This window comes from Pleurodeles waltl, chromosome 11 (assembly GCF_031143425.1).
Source record: "Pleurodeles waltl isolate 20211129_DDA chromosome 11, aPleWal1.hap1.20221129, whole genome shotgun sequence".
Taxonomy (NCBI): domain Eukaryota; kingdom Metazoa; phylum Chordata; class Amphibia; order Caudata; family Salamandridae; genus Pleurodeles; species Pleurodeles waltl.
Genome location: NC_090450.1, coordinates 37062540 through 37076266, shown reverse-complemented (window position 1 = coordinate 37076266; position 13727 = coordinate 37062540). Strand labels below are relative to the sequence as shown.

The 13727-nt window shown below is 44.9% G+C and overlaps 1 protein-coding gene across 4 annotated transcripts in view; it reads right to left on the bottom strand.

The window, feature by feature from the left end:
• The window catches only part of EIF4G1 (eukaryotic translation initiation factor 4 gamma 1), a 723480-nt gene extending 711001 nt beyond the window's left edge, over positions 1 to 12479 (bottom strand). For all 4 annotated transcript variants that reach the window (XM_069212975.1, XM_069212971.1, XM_069212974.1 and 1 more), the window contains exon 1: positions 12360 to 12479. The gene's annotated coding sequence lies outside the window, so the exon portion shown is untranslated. The remainder of the gene's footprint in view (positions 1 to 12359) is intronic.
• Between the last annotated feature and the right edge of the window lie 1248 nt (positions 12480 to 13727).

Below are 13727 nucleotides of genomic sequence, written 5' to 3'. Positions count from 1 at the left end.
CTGCACCCGGCGACCCCGACTCGGCTGGTGGCGATCCAACACCTCAGGAGGGACCCCAGGACTACTCTAAGACTGTGAGTACAAAAACCTGTCCCCCCTGAGCCCCCACAGCGCCGCCTGCAGAGGGAATCCCGAGGCTTCCCCTGACCGCGACTCTTTGAATCCTAAGTCCCGACACCTGGGAGAGACCCTGCACCCGCAGCCCCCAGGACCTGAAGGACCGGACTTTCACTGGAGGAGTGACCCCCAGGAGTCCCTCTCCCTTGACCAAGTGGAGGTTTCCCCGAGGAACCCCCCCCTTGCCTGCCTGCAGCGCTGATGAGATCCCTAGATCTCCCATTGACTTCCATTACAAACCCGACGCTTGTTTCTACACTGCACCCGGCCGCCCCCGCGCTGCTGAGGGTGAAATTTCTGTGTGGGCTTGTGTCCCCCCCGGTGCCCTACAAAACCCCCCTGGTCTGCCCTCCGAAGACGCGGGTACTTACCTGCAAGCAGGCCGGAACCGGGGCACCCCCTTCTCTCCATTCTAGCCTATGTGTTTTGGGCACCACTTGGAACTCTGCACCTGACCGGCCCTGAGCTGCTGGTGTGGTAACTTTGGGGTTGCTCTGAACCCCCAACGGTGGGCTACCTTGGACCAAGAACTAAGCCCTGTAAGTGTCTTACTTACCTGGTTAACCTAACAAATACTTACCTCCCCTAGGAACTGTGAAAATTGCACTAAGTGTCCACTTTTAAAACAGCTATTTGTGAATAACTTGAAAAGTATACATGCAATTTTGATGATTTGAAGTTCCTAAAGTACTTACCTGCAATACCTTTCGAATGAGATATCACATGTAGAATTTGAACCTGTGGTTCTTAAAATAAACTAAGAAAAGATATTTTTCTATATAAAAACCTATTGGCTGGATTTGTCTCTGAGTGTGTGTACCTCATTTATTGTCTATGTGTATGTACAACAAATGCTTAACACTACTCCTTGGATAAGCCTACTGCTCGACCACACTACCACAAAATAGAGCATTAGTATTATCTATTTTTACCACTATTTTACCTCTAAGGGGAACCCTTGGACTCTGTGCATGCTATTCCTTACTTTGAAATAGCACATACAGAGCCAACTTCCTACAAAAAGGTTTTGCTAAAATCTGCTGTGAAGTTTTAGGTACCATTTCGTTGAAGCGTTATTTAGTAAAATGCGTTGATGCTAGCTAGTATTTCAAAAAAATATATATATTCCCATATTGGAAAAATCAGTTTCAACAAGCTTATGGGAAACATGAAAATAAACAAGTATTGTCAAAGTTAGTAGGTCCGACATTAGCTGTTCGCCTTTTGGTTTTGTTAATGCAGGTCTTGTTTTGACATGGTTTTTGTAAAAGTTTGTTGATGTGGGAGCTGATGACCCACTATTATAGCAAACACTGACAAAAGGCAAAAATATTTTTTGGTCTCAAAAAGCACATTTTGCCTCAGTAGTTTCTGGCATTGAAGAAAACTACTGTGTGCGCGGATATGCTCCTTGTGAAAGAGCACAACAGTATCACTCATAGTGAAGTCGAGCGAGAGCATAAAAACAAAAAGGTCTTGGTTAACGCTAGACCTTATTAGGGGCCCAATTCTTATAGGAAGTCACAAAAGTCCAACCATGGTATGTGTCCTCAAATTAGTGCAGATTTAGGACTCATGAATTACAAAGAATTCACAGAAATAGGCCGGGAAATTGTACTCCTAGGAAATATCTATTAACTACATTTAAGTTCAAGAAGATACGTACAGCTAGATTTGCTTATGCGAAAGTCTATTGAGCATTTACAAGTTTGCTTTTCCTCCAATTACTTTTCACCCCCAACTGTCAGGAACACATTTCCAAGCTTTCTCAGTATGGAAAACAAATAGTGAAGAGCTGGCAAAAAACTTCTAAAACATGCAAGTTCATAGGTCTGCAGAGACTCAAAAGGGCATTCCAAAAGTGGAACTATTGCTTACTGTTACATACAGCCTCAGTAAGTACATCTCTGGAAAGGTGGCAAAATAAGAGATTTGCTAGTATTTTAACCTTACTATAGTATGAGTATTGGCATAATCAGAGAGGCTGTTATCAGAGCCCTTAAACAATGAGATTGTTGTCATAATATGTTGCTGCACTAAATGGCACCAAAGGGACAAGTGGATTTTTTTTTTTTACAGAGCAAGTAAATTTATGAAGCAACCTGTCCCATTGATAGGTAGATGTTTTATTAAATTACACACCCTTGGGGCATTTTTACACTCTCCATTTTAATTTACAATTCCACGCAGCCGGCCCACTGGGTTGTATGCGATATGATGTGTACCAATGGAGGCAGTTATGCTTTTATAATGATAACTTAAGAGAATTGTTCCATAAATTTTCAATCCAAGAGAAACTTGGAAGTTGACCTCCTATAAAATTTTACATTGAAGTCTGAATCTCTGCTACATTCCCACATTGAAAACTAAGACATCTACACATCGAAAGCAACTATAACCTAATCCAGGCAAGGAGCACAGGAACTCATGTCCTTAAATACAGAAAGTTTCACTCCAACCACAAGTACAGACAAATTTCCTGTTTAACACTTTCCCGAACGTTCACTCCAACATTCTGAGACTGAATCACATAATTATAAAGGTCAGAATTCAAATTGCTTACAGTTCCGATATTAACATAGCCCAAATGATCCTTCACATTACAGTTACTCAATAAGTTTTAGCAATCAACCTTTGCACACCAAGATTTTTCAAGCATATTCTGTAATGTGGACTGTGTGGCCATACTCTTTAGTTGTTTCCAAAACACAAAATATGACGCATTGTGCCACATAATGTGCGTTTTCATGCTGCATAATTCAGCCAAAACTGCTGCACAATTTGGTCCTCCCCTACCACCCAATTTTAGTGGCCGAGGCGTAAACATTTTTCAAAATAAATGATCTGACTGATCACCTTTTCCTAATTTATAGCAGACCAAACAGCGTGTAAATATTTCACATTGAACCAATTGGGCCTGCATCCTTTAGAATTAGCTTGTGACCATAAACCAACTCTATATTGCTACACTGAGCAGACGTTTTCCCAAATGGGAAACAAAGCAAACAGTTAAAAATACAAATATGTATAAAAATTACAGATGGCAAAATAATACACTAACCCCTCCTATGCTGCCCTAACGTGGATTCTAAGCGCAGATTTTCTACCTGCAAAGTTTCTCAAAGGGGGTAATGAGTACCAGCACGTTTGGCTACTGCAGTGATTTGTAAGCATCCATGTAACAAAATACCTGCCAATAGTCTAAACAAGTATAAAACCAATCCACCTTTTAAGATAGTCTGGCTTCGATGAATTACTTTCACACGAAGTCAGGACTGCTGGCTTTGGCATAACAGCTTATTACAAACTGATCAACTGGTAGCATGTGAAATAGGTTCACTGGCAAAAGCTATCAAGTCAACAGCCATCATCATTGGCTCTGTTACAATAAACTGCTCAGGCCCTACCGTAGTCTGCATTAACTGGCAACCACCAGGCATATAGTCATAAAATTACAAATATGTACTAACGCTGGCAAAACAATATGCAACCCTTCTTAAAAGGGCTTATCAAGGATTACAACATAGCAATCCATCAACTAACGGCTGCCTGGTAGAATAATTTCAAAGTGCATTGCTTTAACACATGCTTTTCACAGTAAAGAGGTCACACCTACTGGCCTGTCAAAACTTTTCATAATAAATATCCACACATAAGTGACATAACTTTTCCCCTATGAACCCGTCAAGTTTAGACGTTTTCATTGTCATCATAACCAACTGAGGCCTACTGTATTAAACGCAGGCTTTCCCACAAGGCATCAATGAAGTATACAGTCATACAATGGTGCAAAATATATATATATATATATATATATATATATATATATACACACACACACACACACACACACACACACACACACACACACACACACCTCCTTAAATGGGTTAACAAGTATGATCACACTGAAAATATTTTAGCTCATCAGTGGGCTTTGCCAAAACATAAACCATTGCCATAAACTGTAATCTGTACGATCTTAGAGTATATTCTTTAGCACAAGGTGATAACCATACAACGACGCACTATCGAAGAAGAACAGAAGACACCAACTGCTTTGGCCCCAGACTTACCGGCCTGTCTCCTGCCTTCCAAAGAAACCTGCTCCAGCTACGCTTTCCAAGGGACCAGCGACCTCTGAATCCTCTGAGGACTGCCCGACTTCAAGAAAGACAAGAAACTCCCGAGGACAGCGGCACTGCTCCAAAAGAACTGCAACTTTGTTTCAAGGAGCAGACTTAAAGACCCCTGCAACTCCCCGCAAGAAGCGTGAGACTTGCAACACTGCACCCGGCGACCCCGACTCGACTGGTGGAGAACCAACACCTCAGGGAGGACCCTTCGGCAACTCCGAGATCGTGAGTAGCCAAAGCTGTCCCCCCTGAGCCCCCACAGCGACGCCTGCAGAGGGAATCCCGAGGCTCCCCCTGACCGCGACTGCCTGAACTCCATTTCCCGACGGCTGGAAAAGACACTGCACCCGCAGCCCCCAGCACCTAAAGGAACGGAACTCCGGTGCAGGAGTGACCCCCAGGAGGCCCTCTCCCTTGCCCAGGTGGTGGCTACCCTGAGGAGCCCCCCCCCTTGCCTGCCTGCAACGCTGAAGAGGTCCCTTGATCTCTCATTGAAAACCATTGTAAACCCGACGCGTGTTTGCACACTGCACCCGGCCGCCCCCGTGCTGCTGAGGGTGTACTTTTTGTGCTGACTTGTGTCCCCCCCGGTGCCCTACAAAACCCCCCTGGTCTGCCCTCCGAAGACGCGGGTACTTACCTGCTGGCAGACTGGAACCGGGGCACCCCCTTCTCTCCATTGAAGCCTATGTGTTTTGGGCACCTCTTTGACCTTTGCACCTGACCGGCCATGAGCTGCTGGTGTGATAACTGGGGTTGCTCTGAACCCCCATCGGTGGGCTACCTTGGACCCAAACCTGAGACTTGTAAGTGATTTACTTACCTGACAAAACTAACAAAAACTTACCTCCCCCAGGAACTGTGAAAATTGCACTGTGTCCACTTTTAAAACAGCTTATTGTGTTTTATGTGAAAAGTATACCTGCTAATGTAATGATTCAAAGTTCCTAAAGTACTTACCTGCAATACCTTTCAAATGAGATATTACATGTAGAATTTGAACCTGTGGTTCTTAAAAATAAACTAAGAAAATATATTTTTCTATAACAAAACCTATTGGCTGGATTTGTCTCCGAGTGTGTGTTCCTCATTTATTGCCTGGGTGTATGTACAACAAATGCTTAACACTACTCCTTTGATAAGCCTACTGCTCGACCACACTACCACAAAATAGAGCATTAGTATTATCTCTTTTTGCCACTATCTTACCTCTAAGGGGAACCCTTGGACTATGTGCATACTATTCCTTACTTTGAAATAGTGCATAGAGAGCCAACTTCCTACACCGGCTAACAACGTAACACCATCGTTGGCTAGAGTAGCCGCTAGAGTGGTGGTATGGGATGGAGTCCTGCGTCACTTACTTGTGCATATGTATGGATTTTAATGTTGACTTGCTTTAGCACTTAGACCACGAAATTGACCTCTCACAAGAGAGCCCTTGGGAGTGGAACAAGTTTGCACCCTCCACTTCAAGCTGGACTTAGGAAACCCACAAGCACATGTATTCGGTAAAATACAGATTCTCTTCTCAGTCCTGAATCACCTTCAGGTACATAAGGGCACACTATGCCTCACAGCTCAAGTTGTATCCCAAGCCCAAACATAAGACAGCTTGTCCAGCCCAGTGACGGATATCTGTTTTCTACAGTTGTTGCATGGTTAGAAACCTGTTGTCTTAGGAAGTGGACATTGTTTCCTAGCACACTGTATTTCATATGTTTTAGAAAATCATCAGAAGACCGCGGAACGGTTCACAAAGAAATTAACCAACATCAACACACTTATGTGGTGTTTAAATGCAGCTCTGCCATGTCATGGTATGCAGTAAAAACAGAGCCGTAGGATGCCACTTATCGGTGCACTGCTGGCAAAAGCTTGCCAGATCCCATCAGGTGTCAAGTATCAATCAGAAAATTAAAGATCAATACGCCCATTTAAGCCTATGGAAATATTTGAACAGGTACTGGGGATCTGGGTCATCACCCATCTAAACAACTGCAATGCGATCTATCTAAGCCTTACAAAGCAATTTATGTGGGATCTAAATCAGCAGAGGGATTACTGAATGATCTGAGAAGTTTATCACAATTTGCAGAGACGACAGAACCTGAAAAGGCATACCACTAAGTAAAAGGATTCAACAGAAACCCCTCTGCTTGACAGACTGTTATACAACACTGGATCAATTTTTCCACCTAGTCAGTGTCTCCATACAGTCCAGTTAGATCTCTGCCTCCAATCTCCAAGAAATGTTTCAGTTAAGCATTAGTGATCCAGCTGTAGAGGATTTTGGGTGATAGGCCTAAGCTTCAAGGCATCCTCCCAATAGTTCTTTGCAGTATTTCCAACTTCTCAGATTAGGAATGTGCAGTGAAATCTCACTGCGCAATCATCAAGTTCAAGGTCCACAGTGAGTTTGTCTTGTTTACTTATTTTTTCTTCTTTATCTTTTCCCCCGGTCCTTAACATCAAGATGCTTCAGTGTGCGGGCATGTACTTGCGCTAATTCCTAAAATAGACCTTATTCTGAGACTATCAGTTGACAGGTGTACTCAATTTGGTCTCTAAAATGTACACTAAAATTCTTACCATAAAACATGCCGGAGTGCTACAGCCCAGCAAAAAAGTCAGACCACACCGATTTTCTAAGTGCCTAGCTTAATCTAATTCTAGCCTATTCAACAAAACTGTTACCTTAGTTGAGAAATTGTCAACCTTTAGGAGTGTTGCAGATCGACACCAAAAATACACTTGAGACTAAAAAGGTGTGATTTTTTATAAAAGCACTGGCCCAGCAGCGGAGATCCTGGGAGCAAATCAATTAGTACAGATTACATACACTATGCATCCAAAGCATATATTCATCAATAGTCTGCTATCCCACAAGGAACTGATCAGAGCCATTATGAAACCATCCTATAGAACATATACAACTTTCTACAGACCATCTCGGGACCATCAAATGGTAACTATACCTCATAAATGTCATATGAGCAGTTGACTTTTGTCAATCGTGCTAACTGGTTTAAGAGAGGCTTACTTGTGGTTCAATGGGGTAAATAAATACAAATGTGAACGGAAAATTATGTAGTGTGATCCCACTGAAAATATACTCATGAAAATTGTGAAGTGGGACAATTTAGCAAAGGGCATGGCAGAGATCGCCCTCTGTACCTTGCCGTGAAAGTTATTACTGTGCAAATTAACATGTGGAGTATGGTCACCGTTACAGTTAAAAAAAAAATGTTCATTTATAGGATTAAGCTTGGGACCACATTAAAACGATGATGCTGAGAATCAACCTGGACAAATATTCTTCTCAGTACTGACATCGATACAGGAATCAATTTCAGAGTCAAAAGTGAAGTTATGCAAATAGGCAAGGAACCACAATGTTCAGATGGAACAGCAATTTCTTAGCAGTATCATTTGACATTGAGCATTATTTGAAGAACTGAAGATGTCCATTGTTAAAAGATTGAAGACACGGTTGCCAAAAGACTGAGACCTGAAGTGATTCAAGTAGGTGGCCTTGAGAAAAACTAATTATCCTAGACATCACTTGGAAAAGATAGGCATTGTCCATCTTTCTGGCTAAAAACACTTCCAGTATCATAACACAGGAAAACATGATATGATGCCACCATCAGGACTAGTGTGTGGAGTCCACAGCACCTCACGATCTCACTGCCATGAGATAAGAACCTGGACATGTTAGTGTGCTGTTGTGAAACATGAACCTGAATGAGAGAGGCGAGGAGCTCGGCAGGTGCTTCAGAAGCGGGCAGTCCCACTTAATGTTATACCTGAAGGGCAGAGGTAATCGGAAATGAGAATTATGAGCAAGACTTGCAGTTTTAAATTGGCTAAGATTAAGGATGCGCTAGATCTAAGGAATTTCATATTTTTACATGTGTTCAATCTTCAAGTCACACAAAATCTTTGCAGTCAGCCGAGAGTGAGAGATAATTGTACTACATAACCCTCAGGCAATGCCAGCTATTCACTGCGACATACCACACTGACAGGCTGGCCTTTTAAAAGAAACAATACACCTATACGTCATTTCTGCGTTTCACAATGAGTCAGCATTCCAGTCACACTGACGCTCTGTAGTCAGCTGATTGACAGATCACTGCACACTCCAGTCTTTGCTAACTACAAACCACAGTGATTGGCTGTCCTTTGAAAAGTGCTGACACACGAGGCACATGTAATATGTAAGCGCCGGTTGGAAAGCAGGAGTATTACATCTATACCTGTAAGAAGTGTATAGGGATGTGTTAAGAAGAATGTGTCGTGTGTCATGCAAACGGGTTGTTTCATGCACATGAGAAGCACCGACCAGCATGCCATAGTCACAAAGTGTGTGCATGTTGGAGTGGTGATCACAGACAGCTGGCAGCTGTACCAGTGCCTCTTACAACCTCAAAAGGTCACTGTGCCCAGGAAACAGAGCCCTGGAAGGCATTATGGGAGTGCTGAAACCCCCTCCGCTCTACAATTTGAGGCTTTTGTTGTGACGACAGTAATGGCAGGTGGACACGGCAACTCACGAATGAGGGAGCATTAAGAGGGAGGGGGGTTGTAAAGGCTACCATGTCGAAGCAACGAGTCACCAGTAGGCCCAACCCCTTGCAGACCAAGCCAGTTTCCAGCACCACAGTATGGATCTGCGAAGAAGTGTTTTCTACGTGCTCACATGTGTATACGATTCGTTAATACAAAGCATTTACTACTTTGGCAGGCAGTCTAAGGCATTTCTGGCCGTGGCTGCAGAAGAAACTGTACACCCGTTTGCAAAGTTGAACATATGCATGTTATTAATAATGTTGCTACATTGTATTCAACTACATAACCACAATAGCAACATCGGGGACCGTCTAGTTTCAAAATAAAATGCATAAAAGCTGCAAATTGAAATAGATTCTGCTGAACTACTGTGCAACTTTAAAAGCAATTGCATTGATGAAACATTTAGAAACATTACCTTGATGCATTCAATACTATACAAAAGTAATCAGTCTGAAACCAACATCAAAATAATTAGGTGCCAGTTTCTTAATGAAAGTGACAAAGGTGCACCCCTCACCCCCCTTACAGAAGTGGACCGGAAACCATACGCCTTCCAAACGTTTGTGAAGTTCATTTAAGAATGATCAAATTATATATGCTCATGCAAGAAAATCTGTTTAACAATTGAAAAATCCCATTCCCTACTTTCTTTATTTCTCACACTGAGAAAAAAAGTTTTACTCCTACCCTTTTCAATAGTAAATTGCCAGCGTGAGAAAAGATTGGAGGGGAAGTGTTGAGTGCCCTCAAAACATGCTTGTTGCTGGGTACGCCCAGGTTCCCAAACCTGGAACCACGACGTCCAAGCTACTTCCTACCTTGTTACAACAATTTGTGAGGTGTGGTATTAGAGCAGACGTAATAAATAAGAACGATGCCATCATTTGCCACCTCGCTGATTGGCACCAGAATGGGTAGGTCGAGTAGAAGACGCGCAGATGTCTGGCGCCTCCTGCCAGCCACCCTGAACAAGTATTTATTTTATAAGATTCCAAAACAACTATCCGCCCCCCCCAAACCACAAATAAATGTAGTTTAATTCAGGATTGTAAATATAAGCTATTCGCTTACGAACAAAATCGTAGCAAGTAAAAACGGTAACTAATCAGCGCAGAGAAACAATGAACTGACCGAGGAAGGAGCACACACGTTTATTTTAGTTGTGTAACGGGAAGTTCACTGACCGGCACCCGTTACCTCAAATAACCTTAAGAACCCAGCCGTGACATGAACATGTGCGGGGTGGGGGGCACAGCAGCCTTTCACCAGACACTAGGCAACTCTGTCCAGACGGCATCCACGAGTGGTACAGCGACGTGTCATAAGCAGCCGTGAGCAGTCACACTGCCTCAAGCGGCGAGCGTGACATCTAGTACCAGGGCTGCTTTAGCGTCACGCTTCAGCGCCGAATCCGGATTTACAATAAATAGCGCTGCGTATTCTGCACAGATCATTAAAACAGATGACCGATAGTGCCTGCCAAATAGCATTTAATTCTACAGCGATTCGGTCTCCCGGTACAGGGGCAACGAGGGAGTCACCGAAGCAGACAGGGAACGGGGTGTGGAGGGAACACTGCACTGACAGGCACTGAGTGCAGGGACAAAGCAGGGGCCCCCACCGGGAAGACGCTCATTGCCAGTGCATCAGAGCGCACTGGGGTGCAGAGAAGGGGGGGCGTGGGAAGCGCGGCGGCTCCCGTGTTTTTTTTTTTTTTTTTTGGGGGGGGGGGGGATAATGGCGCTGTAAGTGGACAGGTACCGGTTACCTGTACTTTCATCTAAAGGGGAAGGCACCAGCCCTTCTCAATGGGTGCATTACTTTTAACAGGGGAGTACCCGCGCTTTTCAACAACAAAGTGTGCACTGGGATATCTGACACCTTTTACAGGTCAATTTCAAAGCCCCTGGGAGGGGAGGGGGGGCAAGAGTTCAAGCCACACACGTGGACGGAGCATCAGTGTGAGGGTGGCATGCAGAGAGAACAGAGGTGAAAGAAACGAAGCAAGTGTGCCCGAAACGCCATATGGGAGGATTGACGGCGAAAGGAGGCAGTCACAGGCAATTAGAAGAAGAAGAAAAAAAAAAAAAGGGGGTTCGAAACGAGACTGAGGGGGGGGGGGTCACAGGGATAGTAAAGGAGAACGTTACGAGCATGTGGGCAGAAGATCTAAACTATAAGAGGAACCATAAAAACGAGGGCCAGTTCGATCCCAAAGCCACGTCACTGTGGGTAGAAATAGCAGCTGCGCATTATTCACATCAATTAATTCATTAATGGAGAGGAGTACTCCACTGCGGGGCACACAATGGCATGATTGAGCAATTGTATATATACACACACAATGCAATTCATATGATATAAAGCAAAGCAAGGTTGCTACCAGCCCAAAAAAAAAAAAAGGCTGCAGGTGGCGAAGGGAAACCGGGAGATTTGTGGGGCGAAGTTACACACACTTCAAGAAGAAAAGGGAGTTTTACATAAGGCATATGGCAGATTCCCTACTTACAAGTCAGACTGAACCGCAAACACGTCAAACCAGCATTAACAGTTTCAAGTGTAGTTTTCACTTATATGATTTGAATTAATAGATCACACTTGTATCAAACTATTTTAATAACATCGCATCTTGTCAAGCCCCAAATACAACATGTGCATTGCAGGTCACGTGCAAAAAAACCCTGAGTCATACCAGCTCGAACACCGGGACACGTGGTGAAGGGGGAATACTGACAATGTGGAAACGAAAGGTGCTTCAAACATAAGAGGGACCAGACACACTGCGAGCTGTAGAGCCCCTGGTGCCCGTCTGGACCTCTACACACCTATGCAGGGACACTGACAGCTGTGGGACGCACTGAGCACAGGAGTTTGAAGTAAGCAGGGGGCACAAGGAGCATGTTGTCAGAGTAAGAGGGGCTCAATTGTGTTTTCTCTGAATGCCGCCCGGGGGACTGGAGAGTAGCAGTTTCCCCCAGCCATAGGGAGACAGGACAGGGCTGCGAGCAGGGGGGGATGGGGACTCCCGGTGCTCGTGAATAGGGATCCACAACCGAGCATGGAAAGAGGCCCTCATGCCAGATGTTTTAGAAACAGGGTGTACGTGGGACTCACAGAAATGGTCTCACCCCTTAGTGATTTTTTTTAAAAATATTTTTTTAAGAGGGTGAGGTTGTAAGCAGCACTGTAGAGGGCTGGGACTGAGGATTTTAAATGGAGGACACTCCTGGGACGGAGGCACCGGGCGGTGGAGAGGGCCTCCGGCTAAGGTAGGAGAAGCCCTCAGGCGGTGCTGATAAGGCATGGGATCTCCGGAGGGAGGCGGCGGGCACACCCCGGGGGCGGCCCGAGCCCGCTCCCCCTCCCTCCGCACGGGCAGGCGGGGGAGACGAGGCCCCGAGGGCAGGGCGAGCCACGGGGCCTCGGCGTGGCCGGCGTCTCCGTTCCCAGGCGACGAGCCGGGGCCGGATGGCGGCGGATGGCCGGCGCCCCTCCTCCCTCCCCCGGGGGCTGCGCGCAGCTGTCTACCTCTCGCGCTCCTCAGTCCGCCAAGCCGGGCGCAGCCGCAGTAGCCACGGCCACCATTTCCGGATTATCTGAAACCGCTCGTGCCGCGCAGGCGCACTGGCCGAGCAGGGTCACGTGACGAGGGGGCCGGCGACCGCAGCGGCGCCGGAAGTAGGAAAAGAGAAGCCTCCTGGAGCCGGCTAGTCTTCCCTGGTCACGTGCCGGGGCAAGCCACGGGGTTGTGATCTAGGGGGTTGGAATGAGCCATGGCACCATACTCATTATCAGTGCTTTAAATGGGCCGGTACTGTCGGGGACGGAGTACCGGCACCTTTTTATTTTGTGGAGAATACTTGCACTTATTAAAAAAAAAGTAATACTTTTAATTGGAGAGTACCAGCACTTCTCAGAAATAAGCAAGTACTTTGCTACATAGTACCTGCACTTCTCTTTTTCCATTTCAAGCGCTGGATTCTGTACTGGTGCTACTGGGCCTTTCGTCCTGGCCAGGGATAAATGTTTAAATTGATGGCTGTATTGGTTTATTCATAGCTGCTAGGTGTCACAGCGCCTTGAGACTGGTGTGCTGCTCCAGTCCAGGGTTTTTCCTGTGAATCCTGGGGCTTTTAGTCCTGTTGTGTAATGGAATAAATAAGGCTTCATGTCCTACAGTGCAAAGGAAAAACCCTGAGCTCGAGTAGAACATCACATATAGGCCTGGTAAACATGTCAAGGCTGTTTATTTATTTTACTTGTTTGTGCATCACACTTTCAGTATATTTCAGATTACGTTTGAACAGAAATGCTACACAAAAGAACAAAAATAGTAGACAATAATTTTTAGAGGCGGTTAACGCAGACCAAGTAGATAGAGAAGAATTGTTCAAGGCACTCTTCTTCCACAGCCTCCAAAAGAAAAGGACTACTACACTTACAAGATATAACAAAATAGGACACTCCAGACTTGCTCACGGATCATCATAACCTTAGAGTAAGACATACATGGGTGGCATTGCTTCCTCAGTACTAACAGCCAAGCTCCAATACCTACCTATTTTCAAATCATCCAGGAACCCGTATTCTTCTGAAATTAAGTGAAAGCATGGTTATTTCCAAGATAACTACATCATTACATAACCCTGGGGTACCAATACCCCAAGAACACACTATAATGGGCAGGTATGAAACAGTCTGACCAGCGCACGTTTTCATGTTCATGTGCTTTATGATGGGCTGATCTATGTCTAGCCTGGGTATATATAGTGTTGTCAATTCAGATATAATCCTCCAGACCCCCATGAACACTACTATCAAAACATCCAGCACTCAAGCAGTCAACTGTAGTTCAAACAGGCTGCATAATAATACCTTCCACCGATTGATCCTCTT